The sequence below is a fragment of the Opisthocomus hoazin genome, chromosome 9, assembly GCF_030867145.1.
Source record: "Opisthocomus hoazin isolate bOpiHoa1 chromosome 9, bOpiHoa1.hap1, whole genome shotgun sequence".
Taxonomy (NCBI): domain Eukaryota; kingdom Metazoa; phylum Chordata; class Aves; order Opisthocomiformes; family Opisthocomidae; genus Opisthocomus; species Opisthocomus hoazin.
In genome coordinates, this window is record NC_134422.1 from 24,469,540 (window position 1) to 24,482,491 (window position 12,952).

The window sequence follows — 12,952 nt, forward strand, 5'->3', positions numbered from 1 at the left end:
AGCCCCCGGCACCCTCGGACCTCTCCCTGCCGTGGTGCCGTGGGGCTGGCCGGCCCTCGGCGAGGATGACAGCATGGCCAGCCTCAGCGGCCGGCAGGGACCCTCACCCCTCTGCTTCTCTGGGGAACGGGCACTGCCGCCCCAAACCAACTCCCACCAGGGAGGGAGGGAGCTCCCCGACGTGGCTGGTGGCTAAGGCCCGATCTCTAGCTTCTCACCGTGGCGGAAGGCTGGGCTCAGTGCGCTACCGGAGCACCCGGGCTACGTCCTCCACGCATCTGCCCACATGCCGTCCAGTAACACGTAAGACTGGCTCTTCATCTGCCCCGTGCACTGCTGGAGCAATAAAATACAGCCCTCACGCAGCACCTAACTAAGCAGATAACTTGTAAATTCATAAAATAACATAATCCAACCACAGTCCTGGTGTTTTATGACTGAGGTGATGGGGGGACTATTGTAAAAATGAAGATTCTTATCATTAAAAGGGCAAAAACGAGAGCACGTGCAGCTACAAAAGCTACCATTTACATCCAAGCGCTAAAAGATATTTCACAAAGGGTTCCGTTTTAACAGGTTTGGCACTGAAATGTAATTTCTGAATTCAAAATAAAGTCAGAAAACTACATGAGGATGCATAAAGAATGCATAATTACTGACACAAATTGGAATATTTTTCTTGGAAACTTCATGTAATAAAAATGTGACACACAGAGGTACTGGTAAGAGACTGACCTTTATTTCCTGGCCCTAATCCATTTGGGTCAGAGTGACAAAAAGCAAAGCCTTTGTCACATGGCAGGGGTCAGCCAGACGTGCTTAATTTTTTTTCCTCTTTTTTCTTTCAAATGCAAATAAAGCACATTACCAATGAAAATAATGATTGTAAATGAATACCTCAATTAAAGGAAATTTACATAAAGATACTCAGGACAGAGGTGACAGTGGATACTCCAACATCCTAACAGACAATAATCCATTTCTTAATCAACTTCTGTCAATAATCATAAGCTTTCTGCTCTCCATGGTTTCCTCATTATAACACCACCCCTCGTGTTTTTAAATTGTTCTTTCTTCAGATGCCGTCCGAGCCAGCAAGTGAATCCGCTAGTTGCATTTGCCAGCTCTTTGTGGTTTTTCACAGGTGTACGTTCTTTCCGCGCGGGAGTACCGTCGGCAGCATTGTGGATGTTCTCAGACAACAGAGAGCCAGTGCTGCCTTGGGTTTTCTTTAGATGTCCTCATTCTCAGTAGGACTGACCCTTGAGGGCTGCAGTACTGGCAGGTTGCTGCCTAGCGTCTGTTTGAAATCTAACATTTCCTTCCATTTGTAATTCCTGCCCTAATGCTTCTCCTGTTCCAGTTGTCTGGCATGTAACTCCTTTGTGATGCTCCTGATCAGTTAGCGCTGTTGCCAGAAACCAGTTAGAGGTTTGCACAGATTTTTTTTCCCTCCCTGTCACAACTAGCCATTGTTAATAGTGTGCTAGTGTTTGGAGGGGTTGATCACCTTTTTTCTTGGAAACACAGGCAAAGAGACCGAGATGATACAGCTAAACACATTTATCTAGAATAACGGCTTTTCTAAGGCAGTCTATTATTATGGACATTGTCTAGTCTTGTCTCATCTCTAGATCCAAAGAGAAAAAGATGTGATCGTCAATAGACAGATTTGTTTCTAATTAGTGTACTCTGGATTAAGCAAGCAGCAAAAAATGTAAGCCATTGTACCACTACAGTACGTCATTAAAAGGAGCTGATATTTTCTTTGTAGTTCAAACCGAGTCCTTGTCAATGGTGGCCAAAGTTTTCATGATCCTAGTGGCTGCCTTCACTTTCCAAGAACGGTAAATGTACTAGTTAGATACTAACTAGTTTTAATAAGGAAAATAGCATACGATGCTTTGAACCAGCTGTTGGATGTTCTGTGTTGTCGTCTTCCCCTGGTAGTCCTCAGAGGTGGAATTGTGCCTGCCTCACCCCAGACTCCCTCCGACCCAGCAACCTACTGGAAAAAAATTATGAAGGAAATGAACGGACTGCTGCTTCAGTGGAGCTCAAAGTAGCGTGGATTAGAAGACACAAACGGGGACAGCAACAATAAATTCAGTACAGCTTTAAAACAAAGAAAACAGTGTTAAGCCATATTACATTTTAGAGAAAAAAATGTGCTGAAATTAGAGCAACAAATTAAGTCTATTGGACCACAAAATTTAATATAAGAAGGAGTATGAGCTATATATATATATAATTAAAAATATGTAATGAAATGGTAACTGAGCAGAGTACTAGTGACTGGATTACAGCTGAGTATAATGATCAGCTACAAATTGTGGTTCCAGTAAAAGATAAGAAAACCATTCTTGTAAAACAATCAGGAAATGTATTTCTTGTTAATATTTTGCCATCTCATCACTATCTCATTGCTTATTATACTGACATTTTTGTAGAAGTTATATGTGCTTTTATACTGCACGCAAGCCAGACCAAAAGACAAACAGTGTACAAGCTGCAGCTTGCCAGTTCTGAAAACCACTATGCACAAAGCAGGTATTTGATCCACATGCAACACATCCATTGAATACAAGCCTTCTCTGCCACACAAATGCCTGTATTTTAGCATTCTAGTCTGCATTTAATAATTCTGTGCGTAATAATTTTATAAGGAATTAATATTTTATAATAACATATTTATAATTTTATGTTAAATATACAATATAGACACTTTCACAAATTCCTTATCTTTCTCTCAAATACAAAAAACAGATGAGAAAATAACAGCAGAAGAAACCACCAGATATGTGGGTCTGCGAGAGGTTCGATTGTTAGTACAGGCTCTATCTTTCCTCATTCCTCGTGAAAGCCGAGAATTGGGCACTAACCACAGCACACCAAACACAGCACACTGCTGAAGCGAACAGGAATCACAGCCCCAGCTGTGCGGGCACGGGGGCTGCACATGGCATCAGGTCGGTGAGTCTGGGGGCACGCTCACTGCGTCAGCTGCAGCAGGAAAGGCATGATTGCCTCTGAGCCAAATCCAAAGGCAATTCCTTGTATTTTCCACTTGCTAGAGCTTGCTGACTCCATCTCTCACAAAGACTAAATGCAGCTGATTTTGGCTAGCAGTACCTCGCCAGTTCTCTTTCAGCCATGAAACAAGCCCTGCTAGTTACGTTTTGGGGTGTAACCGCAGAGGTGTGTGGCTGCAGCACATCTGGACATACCTGCATGAACTTCCGTCTGGGCAGCGCAAGCAAAAATAATGCTGCAGAGAGGATTTTCAGGCGAGCCACTCACGCACCTCTTCCAGGTCACAAACCTGATGGTACAAATGGCATAAAATTAACACTACTATGTTGTTACTGTTACTATTGCCCAAACTAGCTAGATTAACACTACTGTACGCTAGTGCTATGTCTTCTATGGCAATGTGTGTACAACCTTTTGTCCTAGTATATCCCAGGCATGACCCCCACCACGTTTTCCGGTCAATTTTTTAAGCCAGAAACAGAGGCAAGCCGTATCAGCCAGAGAAGCAGAAGTGCTTCAAAGAAACCCCAGTACTAAGCCTGAGCTGAACTCTGAGCCAATCTTGAAGGAGAATTGAAAAATATGGAGCAGGTGTCCACCTCCAAATTATCTGTGTCTAGAGTTTCACGTAGAGTTTAAGCTGGCATAAACCTTCGCTGCTGCTAAAAAAGCACTTCCACACTCCATCCCCACTCAGCTGCTCGTATCAGCCCTTGCTCCTCTCCTGCCTTTGCACTGGCATGAGTCTTTGTGCAATTGCCCGCTGACCCGCATTCAGAGCTGGGTGAAAACTGATTGCTTTTCCCTGCAGTAGCTTCGCCTCTGCAGCCCTGTTCACCGTGCAGCTGTACGAATACCATGCAGGCGAGCTGGGCAGTGTGGCGGCAGGAACGGGCCTCGCCAGGCAGGGAAGGGGTGTGACTGCTGCTTTTGGCAAGCAGGATGATTTAAACCACTTGGATGTATGCATGAAACTTATTTTCCATGTTGAAAGGTGGTGAGACGTCATCGCACACCCAGTGTGACAATGAGGTGTAAAGAGACAATTCATACGAATCCTTTCAACTCCAAAATTGAGTTAAAAGTTGCTAGAGCTGCCTTTATCCTTTGCCAATTGCTGTGGTTTTGCAATAAGTTATGTTAGCTTTTAAATGTTTTCTTTTTCTGCCTGTTCCATGTAAGTCGAAGAAGCCTGTGATTGGGATCGGTTTCTCCAGAGTTAATCTGAGAGCTTCCCAGGTTGAATTTGCTGCCTTGAAAAGGGGGTGCAACCACACTGCCATGCATTGGCTCATTGTTTTATATGGTATTATGACCACCCCGGAAACTCTGATTACTCCGGTTTCTGATCTTTTCCAGCTAATTTTTCAGTTCTCATAATAATGGAAAAAAACTTGAAAACACCTGCAAGACTCACTTGCCAGAGGGCAGAGAGAATAGAAACCCGAAAGTGCACACTTAAAACCTTGTTGTAATAATTCCAGCTTCACGATAATATACCACTGGGGCTGGACAGTCATCGCGCAGGCTCCTTCGCTTCTGCTCTATTGTCCTCAATATATCGAGTGCAATTACGTGTTTTAAACAGCGGCATGTTAACACAGTGCCTGCTGCAGACTCTGCACTCCTACTCTCGGAGTAAGAAATATTAACCACCCCCTCGTTTCTCATGCACTACTGGAATAGTTTATTTGTTTCTGCAACCAGGGCCTAAAGTCAGACATGAAAAATTCCAGCTCTGCAGATACACAGCCCTGGACAAAATGCCTGGACAAAGCACCTTAGGCAAGAGACCTCTGAATACAAGCGCTCTGCTCTCCGAAACAAATGCCTACGAATCCGAGTGATTTAACATTTAAATAGATTTTAAAATCATTTGACTAATTGGCAATTGCCTCAGACAGGAAGGATAAACATGTTAGTCACAGCATTGAAGAGACTAAGTATGTGGCACCTCTCCTCCTCCAGAGCATGAGTTTCATGTGATTTGCATTTGATGTTTGTGCTTTCTTTTAAAACGTGGCACCTTTGATTGACTTTGTCTGGAAACTTCTCCAGGCTCACCAGCAGATCAGTTCATAACAAAGCACAAGCACTCTCAGATCAGACAGAAAGTGCCTGAAAGTGCCGTATCTGGGGGAAGCCAGAGCCTGCCGACCTCCTTCACTGCTTGTCTGGGCAATGCTGAACCTGCCAGGCGGGTGGAAGGGGTTAGCCAGCGCCTGCTCTTTGCCTTTCTTAGCATCTTCATGTACTTATTGCACTGAGTGCTTAAGATCTTGCTGAACTTTACTCCAGTTAGTTATTTTGGCTCAGTGAAATAATATAGAATAATGGAATCATTAAGTTTGGAAAAGACCTCCAACATCATCAAGTCCAACCGTCACCCTAACACCACCGTGCCTGTTAAACCATGTCCCGAATATGCCATTTCATGCCCACAAATGCATACTTGTGCTCCACTGGTATTAACTGTTTTTTACCCTCCCTTATGCTGATATAACACACCTTGGGGAAAAGCCTCTCATGTTTGTGAAACTATTGTATTATTTGATTCATCAGCAATGTGTTCTTCCATGATTCACCTCGATACCACACACCTCTGTGATGTACAATTAACATACATGATTCAGTGTGATGCTGCACACCTCTTTGTGATTCACTGTGCTACACAGCTGATTTTCAGATGGCAGATCTACACATACATGTGACAATCGTCAAATACAAGAGATGATGAGGAGCCGAGGTTCTCCAGTGAAAGCAAAACCACAGTATACAGACACCAGGAGATAAGCTGGGGCTTGTGGTGCAGAACGGTGATGGGCACTGAAGCTTGCATGATACCGATACAAAAAATGTACCGTCACAGCCATGTGATGTGTTTGCCTCAGCAGAAAAATTGTGTGCCCCCCAGCCTTTCGAGTCACTTCCTTTGAGCATGACAGCTTATTTTCAATTTGCAAAAAAGCCTTCCGCAACAGCAGAGTACCTCAGTGCCATTAAAATGTTTGGATCGGGAAGGGTCTGCGTGGTTTCGGCGGGCTGAGGTGGGTTGCGTCCCTGTTTTCTTCCCGAGCGGCGGGGATCATCCCGAGGGTCAGCCGGGCAATACGGACCGGTGGTCGCGCTTGCCAGCCAGGTCCTGCTCTTCTCCCACGCCGCTAAAGGAGGCCCAGCTGCGGCGGCACAGCCTTCTCCCTCAGAGCAGGCCGGCCAACCCAGACGAGGAGAACCGAGACCACCCGAGCTGACAGGCCGAGGGCCCCCCGCGGAGGCCAGGCTCTCTCCCGCCCGCCCCACGCCTGTCCGGGCGTGGGGCGGGCGAGAGGGAGCCTGGGCCTCGCGGCCATTTCTGAGGTGGGAGCGCGCGCCCGGCGCCCGTCGCTGAGGCGCCGGCGCGAGGCCCCACCAGGCCCGACGCCTCGCCACGCGCCGCCCGCCCAGCCCCAGCACCTCGCCCCCTGCAGGCGGGGCGGCTGCGCCGCCCGCTCCCCTGAGGCGGCGGCTCGGGCTCGGGCTCGGCGCGGAGCGCGGGGTGGCGCCGCTGCGAGGCGGCGGCTCCGGTCTCCCCGGCACCAACCGGAAGCGGCGGGGGACGGAGCGGGAGACGCGGTCGCGCCGGTTCCAGACACCCCTCGGCGGGCTCCGGGATCGGCGCCGCTCGGGGTCCCGCCAGCCCGGAGTCCCTCGGGGAAGGTGAGGAGGGGCGAGGCGCCCCCGGGCAGTGGGGGGCAGCGCGGCCGGTGCGCGGTTCGCTGGGAGGAGGGAGGCGGCCGGCGCAGCGAAGCGGGGTCGGGCCGCGGGTGCCCCCGCCGGCTTTGACGTTTCCCACCCGCCGGAGCAACTTTGAAAGTCCTTGGAGCGGAGGCGCCCGGCCTGACCTTTCGTCGCCCCGCGGAGCAGCCGCCGGCCGGTCCCGCCGCGCCGGCCAACTCCCCGCACCCCACCCCCCCCCCCCCCCCCCCGGCAGGCAGCGGCGCCCACGCGTGTCGGCGCGGCGTGGCGGGGGTCCCGCGGGCGGCGGTCGGGGCCGGCAGACGGGCCGCGCCGCGCCGCGCCGGGCCGGGCAGGGCAGGGCAGGGCAGGGCGGTGTCCGCCGAGGGGCTACCGGGGAGGGCGGGAAAGGTGCTGCCGGCTGGGGTGCGGGGGCCGCCGGCCTCCCCTCGCCCACCCCTCGGCTCCTCGGGCGCCCTTCGCAGCGCCTTCGCTTCACCTGCACCTGCTGCGTTCTCCTGCGGCTTTGGGCGTAAAATCCCCCGGGTTGGGCTTTGGGGTGCGACTTTCTTTCCCCTCCGTTTTTTCCTTTTCCCCCTCAACTTGTAAGTGAACCGGCGTTCTTCTTTTTTTGCTGTGTTCGCTCGAGTTAGTTCCTTTCCCGCAGCGTGCCTTTTTTTCAGCCCGTGTGAGCCGCCCGTTGCCGCTCCGCCTGCTGTGCTTTGCTGTGAGTTTTAGCGGCAGACCCGTCGGCAAAGCCGTGGATCATTACTTTTTCTCAACTCCAGAAGCAGAAATAATTTGAAAGCACTGGATTAACTGGGTGGCTGCCTGAAAACATCGTAGCTGTCCGCTGGAGGCATGCGATCAGATGTTTTCAGGACTTTGCCCTGGAATTGTAAGTCCTCAGAAGCCTCCTTGTTTGATCTGTCAGTAATGTGCTTTGCATACCGGTGGCGTTGTGTGGGTAGTGGTAACCCTGGAGAGCCCGGCTGGCCGGCGCGGGAGAAGGCAGAAACGCTGGCAAAACCAAGGCCGGGGTCCCGCGGTCATGCCCGTGCCAGGGCCGAGGGGCTCTACGGGCCAGGGTGCAGGTTTAGCTGCCCTGTCTTTCTGGCGTGGTGGTGTGTGCGTACTCCTGACAAGGTGCAGTGTAAGCAAAATGAGCAGTTTAGGGTTTCTCCGAGGTAAAATGCTTTCTATTTAAAGTGAAGCCTTTAAACCCTTCAGTCTCTGCCATTGACACAGCTTGGGTCGAAAATAGTTCTTTTCCTGAGGTACTCAAACTGTTTAGGCTGAGTTGAGCTCTTTTTCCGTAGCACCGAGGGTTGTATAAATTCAAATAAAATTAGAAATGTTATTAATGGAAGTTATGCAGAATTCTTAGGTCCTGACAAAGGACAGGCTCAAATGTTGTTGCTTCTGTAACTAAGGTAGGCAGAGCCGTGCCTCCAGTCTCACCCTCTGCAGGGCTGCTGCTCAGTCTGGTTAAGAAAGTTTAGGAATTGTAGGGGTTGTTGACTTTATTTTAACTTTTTTGGAAATTAGAAGATTAGGATATATTTAAGTTGGAGTTGTGCTTGGAGTTTGTTTGCATCTTATCCATCAGCAGTTCATGATATGATTAAAGGATCTTTTATTTGTAAAAAACTTCTTTCTGCAGTGTCTCTTATAGCTCGATATCACTGTAACTCCTTTTCTGTTTTCTGTTTAGACAAGACAGTGGTTAACCCTGTTTTGGCGTTTGAGGGTTTGTTTTTGTTGGGCTTTTTTTTTTTTTTAATAAAAGGCTTAATAAATATGCTGCTGCAAAAATCCAGGTTGATATGCTCAAGGACTGTAGCCCATGTTGGATACAAAGGACAATTTGGGTCTAAAAATGGATGGTCAAAGATCCTGAAAGCAGATGGGCTGTTTTGCCAAATAAGGAAACTTGGCACATTCTGCTGTGTATTTTAAGATAGCACAAGTGTAGTGTGCTACTACTTTATTGGCAATATGTTGGCAGCGTGCCTTCCTGAAAGAAGCACTGAATCCTGCTGTGTGGAACCACACAGTGAAGTGAGGGCAGCGAGTTGTGTGGCTGTTCTCTTTAGTAAATTACAAAAGGTTTTCCTGAAGTAATCAAATGTTTAAGCAGCGTCAGATGCACGTGCAAGACGAGGGATGCAATTTTCAGTTCTGCAGCCACGTACTAGGCAAAATATGAGTTGCAGTTACTGTGCAATTTGTGCTAAATTCTTTCCTGCCTCCTGTCTCTAGCTTGCAAGTACCTCAATGGAAGCTCTCTGTGCTCTGGGAGCAGTAGCTGAATGACAAATGGTGGGGTGTTCTGGCTTGTACATGGAATAAAGCAGCAAGCTGGGCTTGGCAGCACTTCCCTGATGGTGCGGGCTGGTTTTGGGGAGCTGGGAGGTAGGAGTGAACGTGTCAGGTTCTTCCAGTGTCGCTGTGCTAGGACGCAAGGCAGGGCAGCCTGCAGCGGGGTCGGTTTGCAACCCGTCTGCCTGGGGGCTTGGGGATTCCCTCAGCTGGGGGGGCCTGGGCAGAGCAGCAGGTGTGGGACCCCAGCAGGGGCCTGGGGAAGGACCCCCGTGCCAGCTACTCCCCCAAAATGCTGTAATCACAGCAGGCCAGTGATGGCAGATGGTTTCCTACACTGAGCCCTTGTTTCTGTACTGAACTGAGCTTGTTGTGGCTTAATAGCTCGCTGCAAAGTGACTCTGCATAATAGAGTCCTGACATGTTAAATACCGATGTTAAATAATGTTAAATAGTAACCTGACATGTTAAATACCGCCAAATGTGGCTCAGATCTGTTTTATTCTGGTGTGAAATGAACAGCTTCTTATAGCATGCTCAAATATGTTATTGTGAGAACACCACCACACAGAAGAAGATGGAGATGTTCTTGCATGATCACAAGCTCATGTTAACCATCAGAAATAAAACAGAAGGAGAAAGTTCCTTCTCCCCCCCCTCCAATTGCGTAGGAATAATTAAAATAACCAGCAATTGAATTATTTCTTCAAATACCTATCATTCACCATTTCTGAACTGTCACAATTTCATCGACAACAAGCAACAAAGTTAGTCAAAACACTCATGTAGGAGTGTTCCCCACTCCTACATGAGGACTGTGGTTAAACACTCAGAGCTGTGTTGGTGGGGAAGGACGATGCTGACACCAAACCTTCGTTACGCTGCATGCCTGCGCACGGGGCAGTTGCCGTAATGACCCCAGCCCCAAGCCTGGAGACCCTGCTGCAGAGGGTCTCTGCAGACTGCTCTCTTGGCTGCAGAAGTGTAAGATGCGAAGAAGTGCCACGTGTTGTTGAAATGATGTGCTTGTTTCGGATGCATGTGTAAGACTATGGAGTTTAATGAAGTACCTGCTTTTTTTTTTTTCTTAACCAATGGTGTAAACTCAGATTGTTAAGTATCTTTTAAAACAGCATGACAAGTTAATAACTGTGTGTGGATTTGTCACATGCAGTTGTTACTCTAAACAGTTGTTTTCTCAAACATAACAAAGGGATTGATCTGTCTAATTGAGGATTAACTACCTTGCATCCGAAAACACAGAGTAATGTTTAAAGTCGTCTGTTCTTTCATTTAGAAGGAGAAAACTGTATACCTAACTTAGGCTGTCATTAATTACAGCTCTCTAAATGAGGAGTGTCCCATGTAAATCTCCTCTACTTTCCCTGGAAAAAAGCATCTGGAAGAAGCTGATACAGACCAATGAGTCATTCTTTAAATCATATTACTTTATTGTATGCTAGTGCCTATAGCATCTGTGGCCGATTGACTGTTGTAGATAAGTTTGAAATTGGAAAACTGTTAAAAGAATGAACAGTAGCTTCTGCAAATGCTTGTGTGCTGGGCACTGCATTGCTGTCGCATAAATGTTTAGGTGAAGTTTTAAGCAGCAAGGAGAACACATCAGAGAAGTACTCACTTGTATTTATCAAGTGTCTGGTGTGCGTGTTGTACCGTCTTGAGGTCTGTCTTTGTGAACTCTTGGAATACTATCTTGTTGTATGTTAGCATAACTTTCAGAAGTCAAATCATTTATTTCTTTGTACGGATGATTTGGTTCTTCTGGGTGAGCAATAATTTAAAATAATTTGACATCTCTTCAGAACTATTGAATTCAGATAGTGAAGTCCGGAAATACTTGTTTCCTGTGATGTATTTTTCTTTTTGTTTGGTTTTCTGTTCCTTCTGCCATCCCAAACACAACTATCTAATATCAGCTGTTCACACTTTCCTGTTAAATTTATGGTCCAGTCAGTGCATTTGTTTTTGCCGATGAGTAACATTACTCATCTAAATAATTGTGTTGTCAGTAAGGAGATTATTCACTGGAGCATAATTATCCCCGTGCATAAACGTGTGCAGGGCTGTGACCTTAAATTGTGAGGTCTCTGGGTTGGGAAACTGACCTGTTTTTTTTGCCTACAAAGTGTCACGTATGCTTGAGACACTGTGTACAGCGTTAACTTGGAGCAACTGCTAGAGCAAAGGAGGCAAATGAGCTTTTGTTGCTGAAGAGCTGCTAATTAAGCAGTACTGGCAAAGAAGCAAAAAGTGAAAACTGGCTTCGCTACACTCCTAGTTTGCAGGAGTAACCAATTTCCTCTCCCTTGAGCTTTCTCTAAAGAAAATGTGTGCAGGGCAGCGCAAAAGATGACTCGGGGATGGCAGGAAATCTAACGACAACAACAACAAGGTTAAAACAAGAACAGAAGGTCAGCAGAAGAGCTCAGGCACTTGCTTTGGGGAAGGAGCCGGCAGCGTACTGGATGGATGGGCTTTATTTCATGTCCCATGGGTAGCCCCTGCTCCGACTTGCAGAGGTGGTGAAAGAGCGTTCGTGTTCTGTCACTGGGAGCTTTGCAGGCTGGCTGTCAGCGAAAGGTGTGCTTGAAGCCTGCTCCCTCCTAATCGTGGTGCCTTCTTTCAGCAGGAAAGTTGTCATGGTCTGGTCAGCGCTTGCCTTTACCCTTATGGGTGGTGAAGAGACATAAACTGAAGCAGGCAGTTTCAGAAAAGGCTGTGTGTTATCTCACACAATATGTAGAAAATGCTGGTGTCTTCATCTCTCATTTAGAGAATAGCTGCAACCAAATAGTGCCAGAAATTTATGGTCAAATGATATCTCAAAATTTTAATCAGAGTAGTTGCACAATCAGGAGATCCAGAGGGGAAAGTATGTCTCTGTGTTTGTTACAGGAGGGACTGGGCTGAAGGGATTTTGGCAGTCGGCACAGCTAGGTGTATTACAGGTGCATTTCCCAGCCCTGGACAACACATAATGTGTGGATTCCATCTCAAAAAGCCCTGTGGATTGGAGGCTCCCAGAAGACACAGTGTGTTTTGGTACTGTAGTTAGACCAATATAATAGGAGGTGTAATTTCCACCAGCAACCCAAAACCTCTGTATCTTTTTTTGGCTTGTTTTATTCAAACCCGTTTCTTTTGTTTTATGCTAAGAAGTTTACTTTCATTAATTGCAAGTATAGTAACTTTTGCTGGCAATGAAAACTACTTTGCCTAAACTACTGCGTCTGAAACGATCCCGCAGCAGGCTTGCTGGTGGTTCTGGAGGATGCCGTGTCCTGCAGTCCCACTAAGGACCCGAGGCTTCCTGATCTTACACCATCAAAAAAATACGCCTAAAATTCGTCATTGTTCATGCATTTAGGTGATAATGTTTCTTGAAATTCGCTACGGGCACAAGCTTTATCACTGTGAAATCTCCAAGAAGGACGTTCTGTTCCCCTGGCAGCAGACGTGGGATCATCTCTTGAAACTGCCGACACCGGTCTTGGCACAGGCCGCAGAATTTCAGATATTGTAACCCAGATGAATTACCCTGTACTTGCGCTTTGTTACAACATGCGAACAGAACTGAGTCACTCAGGAAGAGACGTTTGCCGCGGCCAGGTTTTTTCCACATCCTTGCGCGGAGCACCCCTGCCTCGCCGCGAGCGCCGGCAACGCGCGTGGTGCGTGCCGAGGCGCGGTACCCGCCTGCCGGGAGGCCGCCTGCGCGGCCGGGCAGAGGGAGGGCCGGCGTGCTGGGCATGCCTGAGCGCCTAGGCAAGCTCGGCACGGAGAGCGCGCGTCCCCTCCGCCGGCACGCTTCGCTTGCGTCCGGGAAGGCAGCGACGCGCCTGCCTCTCGCAGAGCCCACTCC

General features: G+C 48.1%; 1 protein-coding gene and 1 long non-coding RNA gene across 4 annotated transcripts in view; one reads left to right on the forward strand and one right to left on the reverse strand.

Moving 5' to 3' along the window:
• Nucleotides 1-494: 494 nt before the first annotated feature.
• On the reverse strand, nt 495-7,309 carry LOC142362465 (uncharacterized). Its single transcript, XR_012765095.1, has 3 exons — nt 7,247-7,309; nt 3,228-3,322; nt 495-2,008 (listed from the first exon to the last, which is right to left on the reverse strand). It is a non-coding gene; the product is annotated as an uncharacterized LOC142362465 (long non-coding RNA).
• Nucleotides 6,525-12,952, forward strand: part of MAP3K20 (mitogen-activated protein kinase kinase kinase 20) — a 96,451-nt gene continuing 90,023 nt past the window's right edge. Inside the window, exon 1 of one of the 3 annotated variants that reach the window (XM_075431196.1) lies at nt 6,525-6,729. The gene's annotated coding sequence lies outside the window, so the exon portion shown is untranslated. Of the gene's footprint in view, nt 6,730-7,555; nt 7,646-12,952 lie in introns of those variants that run through there. The other 2 variants (XM_075431197.1, XM_075431195.1) reach the window with 2 other exon arrangements.